General features: G+C 36.0%; 1 pseudogene; it reads left to right on the top strand.

Moving 5' to 3' along the window:
• The first annotated feature begins 8,106 nt into the window (after positions 1–8,106).
• Positions 8,107–9,140, top strand: LOC128577468 (nuclear distribution protein nudE homolog 1-like; annotated as a pseudogene).
• The last annotated feature ends 322 nt before the right edge of the window (positions 9,141–9,462 follow it).

The following is a 9,462-nucleotide window of genomic DNA, read 5'->3' as shown; positions in this document are numbered from 1 at the left end:
CTTTTCTTCCCTAATTGCAATGACTAAAACTTCCACTACAATGTTAAAGAGCAATGGAGACAAGGAGCAACCTTGCCTAGTTCCTGATCTAAGTGGAAATGATTTCAATTTAACTCCATTCAATACGATATTGCCTGTGGGTTTACTGCAGATGGCCAATGTGAGTTTAAGAAATGTCCCTTCTATGCCAGTTTTCTTAAGTGTTCTAATCATGAAGGGATGCTGGATATTGTCAAAAGCTTTTTCTGCATCAATTGAGAGAATCATATGATTTTAATTTTTTAGTTTGTTTATGTGCTGAATTACATTTATGGATTTACATATATTGAACCAGCCTTGAGACCCTGGAATAAATCCCACTTGGTCGTGGTGTATAATTTGTTTGATGTGTTGTTGGATTCTGTTTGTTAGGATCTTATGAGTATTTTTGCATCAATAGTCATTCGTGATCTTGATCTATAATTTTCTTTTCTTGTTGGGTCTTTCCCTGGTTTAGGGATCAAGGTGATGTTTGCTTCATAGAATGTGTTGGGTAGTATTCCTTCTTTTTCTATATCTTGTAAGAGGCTTAGTAATATAGGTACTAGTTCTTTAAAGATTTGGTAGAATTCTGGCGTGAAGCCATGTGGTCCCAGGCTTTTCTTTTTAGCGAGATTTTGAATAGTTGATGCTGTTTCAGAACTTGATATAGGCCTGTTCAACATTTCCACTTTGTTCTGGCTAAGTCTTGGTAGGTGGTGTACTTCCAATTGTTGGTCAATTTCCTTCAGATTTTCATATTTCTGAGAGTAAAGTTTCTTTTAATATTCGTTAAGAAATTTTGAATTTCTGAGGGGTCCATTGTTATTTCATCTTTACCATTTCTGATTGACAAAATTAGAGATTTTACTCTTTTTTTTCTGGTTAGGTTGGCCAAAGGTTTATCTATTTTATTGATCTTTTCATAAAACCAACCTTTGGATTTATTGATCTGTTGTATGATTCTTTTGTTTTCAATTTCATTTAATTCTGCTCTAATTTTGGTTATTTCTTTTCTTCTGCTGGATTTGGGGTTGGAATGTTCTTCCTTCTTCATTTGCTTGAGATGACCCATTAAGTTGTTAACTTCCTCTCTTTTAGTTTTCTTGAGGAAGGCTTTTAGTGTTATAAATTTCCCTCTTAGGACTGCCTTTGCAGTATCCCAGAGGTTCTGATAATTCGTGTCTTCATTGTTGTTTTGTTCCAAAAATTTGGTGATTTCCTTCTTAATCTCATCTATAACCCATCTATCCTTTAGCATAAGGTTATTTAGCTTTCATATTTTTGTATCGGTATGCAGATTCCTGTTTTTATTGAGGTCAACTTTTATTCCATGATGGTCTGAGAAGATGCAAGGAATAATTTCTATTTTTTTTTAATTTCTTGAGGTTAGAATTGTGACCTAGATGTGGTTGATTTTGGAGTATGTCCCGTGAGCTGATGAGAAGAAAATATTTCAAACTGTACATAAAACCAGCACATTGTACCTCATGATTGCATTATTGTACACAGCTATGATTTAATAAAAGAAGAAGTGCACATTAACATACAATAATCGTATGTCTTGTTACCTATCTATTTTGCAAAAATTTAAGAAGACAATGTTGGATAGGATATTAGAAAGAAAACCCCTTAGAGATAATATTAAGTGGATAAATATGATTAGAAGGAAGCTGGCAAATAATATAAAAGAGAAATAAGTTTATAGAACAATCTGTATAATGTGAACAATATTTATAATGTGTAAACTGTTTATCTGTATATACATATCTAGCATATGTAAATATAAATGAACACATATACATACATTGGTAAATGAATAAAAATGAATCTGGGAGAATACATTCCAAAGCATTCACATGTTTATCTCTGTATAAGGAAAGGGATATTGTAGAGAAGGAATGCAAAAGAGGAAATATCACTTCTATCTTCCATATACACGTATGTGTTTTCATTTTTATAATAAACATGTTTTCATGTAGGGGAAAAATAATTAAAATCAGTACATTGCTTTAAAAATTAATGGCTTATTCCAACATTCAGAGATAAATTTATAGCTGTAAATGTCTTAGCAAGCAAAAATAGGGCAAAAATGAAATAAACTAAATTTTAACACAAGTACTTGTGATAAAGTACAAGGAAATAAGAAATTGACATGTAGAAGAGAAAGGAATTAGGATTAATTAAAAACAGAAATTAGTAAATTCAAATGATGAAAACAGAATTCCTAAATCAATCAAGGAATTGCTAAGTAAATTAATGTCAACCAGGCAGATAAACTTCTGACTGGTCTTTTATAAAAAAAAAACTGAAATCACAAAATTATACAATTAAATAAGGATAAAAATATAAGAACTGACATAACAATAAGTTAAAATACCAGATCTTATAGTAATTGGTAAAATATTAATGCATTTGGTTCATATTTTGCATCTACAAATACATTTTATGCAGTTTCTTAGAATTCTTGTACTTAGACCAGTCATCTTTTGCCTTAATACTTTTAAAATTTTGATTTCATATAGGCTTTTTAAGCATAAAGTTATTTGATTATATAAATGCTCAGAAATGCATGTAATTCTTATAAAACCTTTTCTGCACAAATGGATATTTTAATTACTCATTACAGACACTCTAAGCTTAATTTTGAGGAAATGAAGTAAATAAATGCTCAGAAATGCAAGCATCTTTCTAAGCAGCCCCTACCTTTCTGGCACTTAAAAAGTCACATTTATGAACTAACAAGACTGCTGGATGGGTCACTAAAAACCCATTTGTTTGCTGGGTAAAATAACTTATATAAAGAAGTTATAAAATGATATACGTGTTGATGCTAATAATTTTGAAAACCGTAATGACAGAGATATTTGTCTATTTATATATACTTAATGATCAATACAGTGCCTATTGCTGTTTAAGGAACAAGTGACATTCTCTCCATTTCTGGGCAAAATAGGGTTGCAGCATAGTTAGGACTAAAGAGCATCCACCTTAACTAGCCTCTGCAGGATGGGCATCCCTGAGAATGCCAGGAGGCAGTAGTGAATGGAGTAAGGTACATAGCAGATGTCATACCTGGTGATGTGGCACCCTTACAAGTTTGAGGAATACAGATATTCTGATCAATAAGGAGGCTGAGGAGCACAGGGAATCTTAGAAATAACTGGGGAGACGTGAAAGTGTGCAGAGGCAGGTGGAGACTGAAGTTCTACCCTTTGGCAGGTTGGGGCTACAAATCAAAGCAATAGAAGTGTTATTATGATTGTGTTTGTACTCACGAACTACTTAGGTCTAAAAACACTTGAGTTACTTAAGCATAAATGAAAACTAAGAAATTATAAAGGAAATGATTTATATAATTCATTGCATAAAAATTAAACACTGTTGTCTGCCAGGAAAATGACAAGTGGAAAAATATTTGTAACATAAGTGACAAAAAGTTAATATCTTTAGTACACAAAGAACTTTTATGTCGATGAGAAAAAGACGAATATCCTCATATAAAAATTAGTAACAACTAATGCAAACTATAAACAATACAGTGATTCAAGGTGCAAATAAACATGAAAAGTGTTCAATCCCTATAAAACTCAGAGAAATGCAAATTGAAGCAATGATGGCATATGACTTGTGGTCTAGCAAATATATTTTTAAATTGCTTTTTATTGAAGTATAATAGACATATAAAAAAGAGAATATATCAAAAGGGTACATCTAGCTAAATTTTCTCTACAGCTATTATACAGATCAAAAAACAGAACATTACCTGCATCCCCAAATTACTCTCATTTTCTCTGCTAGTCACAACCTCCCAACCCCTGTCCAAGGGTAACCACTACATGATTTCTAACAGCACACTTTTGCCCATTTTTAGCTTTCATATAAATTAAATCATATGCTACACATTCTTTTGTCTGGCTTCTTTAGTTCAGATGACTTTTGTGACGCTCACCTTATGTTGCAGAGTGCAGTCATGGATCATTCATTCTTGTTGCTATGTTAAATAATGCAGTATGGGTATTCTAAAATTCATCCATTCTACTATTGACGGGTGTTGGTTTGCAGTGTGATACTGCTATGAATAGTATGTCCTTAAACATTTTACTACATGTCTTTTGGTGCCTCTGAGTACACATTTCTGTTGACTATACATTTAGACTAAAATTGGTGTGTCATACTGAATGTGTTTTTTGAAGATTAATAGTGACTGCCAAATAGTTGCCCAAAGGGTTTGTCCCAACTTACATCCCCACTAGCATTGTATGAGAATTCCAAGTGCTCCAAATCCTCATGAACACTGGTGTTTTCCATCATTTTGTAATATAGCCATTCTAATGGGTATGCAATACTATCTCATTTTGGTTTTTATTTGCATTTCCTTAAGTATAATGAAGATAAACACCTTTTTATGTTTATTGATCATAGATATATTTATTTATAAAGTATCTGTTTAAGTCCTGTGTCCATTTTTCTCTTAGGCTGTATGTCTTTGACTTACCAATACTTGGAAGCACACCACCTCCCAAGACTTAGCCAGAATGAAGTGGAAATGTTGAACAGGCCTATATCAAGTTCTGAAATACCATCAACTATACAAAATCTGCCTAAAAAGAAAAGCCTGGGACGAGATGGCTTCACAAAAGAATTCTACCAAATCTTTAAAGAACAGTTAGTACCTATATTACTAAACCTCTTCCAAAATATAGAAAAAGAAGGAATACTACCCAACACATTCTACGAAGCAAACATCACCTTGATCCCTAAACCAGGGAAAGACCCCACAAGAAAAGAAAATTATAGATGAATATCACTAATGACTATTGATGCAAAAATACTCATAAGATCCTAACAAACAGAATCCAACAACACATCAAACAAATTATACACCATGACCAAGTTGGCTTTATTCCAGGGTTTCAAGGATGGTTCAATATAATTCAGCACATAAACAAATTAAAAAATAAAGACTATATGATTTTCTCAATTGATGCAAAAAAGCTTTTGATAATATCCAACATCCCTTCATGATCAAAACACTTAAGAAAATTGGTATAGAAGGGACATTTCTTAAACTCTTAGAGGCTATCTACAGCAAACCCACAGCCAATATAATATTGAATGGAGTTAAATTGAAATCATTTACACGTAGATCAGAAACCAGGCAAATTTGCCCACTGTCTCCATTGCTCTTTAACATTGTAATGGAAGTTTTAGATATTGCAATTAGGGAAGAAAAGGTGATCAAGGGTATCCATATAGGGTCAGAAGAGATCTAAACTTTCACTCTTTGCAGATGATATGATCGTATATCTGGAAAACATCAGGGATTCTACTACAAAACTTTTAGAAGTGATCAAGGAATACAGCAAAGTCTCAGGCTACAAAATCAACACTCATAAATCTGTAGCCTTTCTATATACTAACAATAGCCAAGCTGAGAAAACAGTCAAGGACTCTATTCCTTTCACGGTAGTGCTAAAGAAAATGAAATATTTGGGAGTTTACCTAACAAAGGATGTGAAAGATCTTTATAAAGAGAACTATAAAACTTTAAGAAAAGAAATAGCTGAAGACATTAACAAATGGAAAAACATAACGTGCTCATGGCTGGGAAGAATCAACATTGTTGAAACGTCTATGCTACCCAAAGCAATATATAATTTTAATGCAATTCTTATTAAAACTCCATTGTCACATTTTAAAGATCTCAAAAAAAATACTTTGTTTTATACAGAATCAGAAAAAACCTCGAATAGCCAAGACATTACTCAGAAATAAAAACAAAGCAGGAGGAATCACGCTACCAGACCTCAGACTGTACTATAAATCAATAATGATCAAAACAGCATGTTACTGGCACAAAAAAAAAGAGAGGTAGATGTATGGAACAGAATAGAGAACCAAGAGATGAATCCAGCTATTTACCGTTATTTGATCTTTGACAAGCCAATTAAAAATATTCAGTGGGGAAAAGATTCCCTATTTAACAAATGGTGCTGGGTGAACTGGCTGGCGACCTGTAGAAGACTGAAACCGGACCCATACCTTTCACCATTAACTAAAATAGACTCTCACTGGATAAAAGATTTAAACTTAAGACATGAAACTATAAAAATACTTGAAGAAAGTGCAGAGAAAATTCTTGAAGGAATCAGCCTGGGTGAACATTTTATGAGGAGGACTCCCCAGGCAATTGAGGCATTATCAAAAATACACTACTGGGACCTGATCAAACTAAAAAGTTTCTGCACAGCCAAGAACATAGTAAGTATAGCAAGCAGACAGCCCTCAGAATGGGAGAAAATATTTGCAGGTTATACCTCTGACAAAGGTTTAGTAACCAGAATCCACAGAGAACTGAAATGTATTAGCAAGGAAAGAACAACTGATCCCGTTTCAGGGTGGACAAAGAACTTGAAGAGAAAATTCAGACACACGAAAAAATGCTCATCATCCTTAATCATCAGAGAAATGCAAATCAAAACTACTTTGCAATATCACCTAACTCCAGTAAGATTAGCCCACGTAACAAAATCCCAAAACCAGAGATGTTGGTGTGGATTTGGAGAAAAGGGCACACTTCTACACTGCTGGTGGGAAAGCACACTAATACGTTCCTTTTGGAAGGATGTTTGGAGAATACTAAAAATAGACCTGCCATTTGATCCTATAATTCCTTTACTAGGCATATACCCAGAAGACCAAAAATCACAATATAACAAAGACATCTGTACCAGAATGTTTATTGTAGCCCAATTCATAATTGCTAAGTCATGGAAGAAGCCCAAGTACCCATCAACCCACGAATGGATTAACAAGTTGTGGTACATGTGTACCATGGAATATTATGCAGCCTTAAAGAAAGATGGAGACTTTACCTCTTTCATGTTTACATGGATGGAGCTGAAACATATTCTTCTTAGCAAAGTATCTCAGGAATCAAAGAAAAGGTATCCAATGTACTCAGCCCTACTATGAAGCTAATTTATAGCTTTCATATGAAGGCTATAACCCAACTATAGCACAAGAATATGGGGAAAGGGCCAAGGGAGGGGAGGGGAGGGATAGGTCTGGGTGGAGGGAAGGTAATTGGTGGGGACACACCTATGGTGCATCTTAGAATGGGTACAGGTGAAACTTACTAAATGCAGAATACAAATGTCTACATACAATAACTAAGAAAATGCCATGAAAGCTATATTAAACAGTTTGATGAAAATATTTCACATTGTATATGAAACCAGCACAGTGTACCCCTTGACTGCACTAAAGTACACAGCTATGATTTAATAAAAAATAACAAATAAATAAATAAAAATTAAAAAAATAAAAATAAATTAAAAAAATTTTTTAGTCGTTTATATACTTGATCTAGTAAGTCAACAATCAAGAATTAATCCTAAGGCAATAATGAGGGTGACACAAAAGGATTTATACACAAAGATGTTTGGTATTACATTTTTAATAACAGCATAAAATAAATAAAACTACAACAAAATTTAATGATCTTCAAAAAATGATTAAACTATGTGGATTGAATGAATTGTTCCACAATCTGGAACACTATACACTGGTTCAGAATAATCAAAACTCTCTATGCATTGATAAGAACAGATCCCTAAAACATACTGATGAGTAAAAATGCAAGAGGCAAAATTACCTACATATGTGACATAATGTATAAAGTAAAGGCACCAACTCAAGTAACAAAAAACATTAACCCTAAATAAAAGCATTAGTAACTCAATTCCATTAAAATTAACAAGTTATGCTTCTCAAAAGACACCATAGATTGAAATTTGAAAATACAGAATGGGAGAATGTTATTTGCAACTCATCTAAACTGATAAGGAACTGGTATTCGGAATACATAAAGAACTAAAAATCAACTGGAAAGAAAAAACAGGCAACGTAACAGGAAAAAAAAGATTTGAACAGATAATTTCTTTAAAATGGTAAATCAGGCCGGGGCGTTGGCAGGGGCCGGAGGGCCAGGGCTGAGCCACCTCCTAGTCCTCTCCATCCTCGCCGCCCTAGCACTACACCATGCCACAAAAAGAGTGATCTATCACTTCCCCTGTTTTCATGATGGAAGACTCAGGAAAGACCTTCAGCTCTGAGGAGGAAGAAGCTAACTATTGGAAAGATCTGGCAATGACCTACAAGCAGAGGGCAGAGAATATGCAATAGGAACTCCGAGAATTCCAGGAGGGAAGCGGAGAATATGAAGCTGAACTGGAGACGCAGCAGCAACAAATAGAAACCAGGAACAGAGACCTCCTGTCGGAAAATAACTGCCATGGCATGGAGCTGGAAAGGAGAAGTTGGAAATGCAGCATTCCAAAGGCTACCGGCAGAACTCAGCCTTGGAGGATGATCTTGCACAGACCAAAACCATCAAAGACCAATTGCAGAAATATATCAGAGAGCTGGAGCAAGCCAATGATGACTTGGAAAAAGCGAAGCGAGCCACAATCATTTCTCTGGAAGACTTTGAGCAGCACTTGAATCAAGCCATGGAAAGAAATGCCTTCCTGGAAAGTGAACTTGACGAGAAGGAGAATCTCCTTGAATCTGTTCAGAGACTGAAGGATGAAGCCAGGGATTTGCGGCAGGAATTGGCTGTATAACAGAAGCAGGAGAAACCCAGGACGCCCTTGCCCAGCTCAGCGGAAGCTGAAAGGACAGATATAGTTGTGCAGGCCACTGGCTCCATACCGTCCACTCCCATCACACATTGAGCACCCAGCTCCAGTTTAAACACACCAAGGACCATCAGAAGTGGCCTGGACGACTCCATGGGAGGAAACCCCCTCACACCTGCGGCCTGGATATCGGCCCTCAACATTGTGGAAGACCTGCTGCAGAAAGTGGGGGCATTGGAGTCCAAGCTTGCATCCTGCCGGAACTTCGTGTACGATCAGTCCCCAAACCGAACAGGTGGCCCAGCCTCAGGGTGGGGGAACAAGAACAGAGACAGCGGTGACAGATGGCCAAATAACACCAGTGTGCCTTTGGGGGACAAAGGGTTGGGAAAAGGCTTGCATTTTTGGAAGCTGCCTTCACACACATCCTCACCATCACTGCCGTCATCCCAGGGTGTAGTCAAGGTGTTGCTTTAGGAAAACCGCAGAAGCTGAAGCCCCTAGTGTTTGTGTAGTAGTTGTTACCTTCCTTCCCCTCTTTATACACGAAGTTGTTTTTTAAGTTAGTTTGAGATGTAAGAGCCAGCAGTCACCACAGTTTGCTTCGTGGTCCAAACTAATGACTGAGGCCGTCAGCTGTGGCCCCTGGAGTTTGTTTGCCCCTATGAAATACTTCATCATTCCCAGCCTCCCTGTTGGTGTGCTCATTGCTAAGAGGGACAGACAGGGCCCTCTACCAGGGGCTCTCAGGGATGGGTGGCGAGGCTGCCCCCTCATGCTGAGCTAACCCAGGAGTCCT

The sequence above is a fragment of the Nycticebus coucang genome, chromosome X, assembly GCF_027406575.1.
Source record: "Nycticebus coucang isolate mNycCou1 chromosome X, mNycCou1.pri, whole genome shotgun sequence".
Taxonomy (NCBI): domain Eukaryota; kingdom Metazoa; phylum Chordata; class Mammalia; order Primates; family Lorisidae; genus Nycticebus; species Nycticebus coucang.
This window is presented reverse-complemented; position numbering and strand designations above follow the sequence as displayed.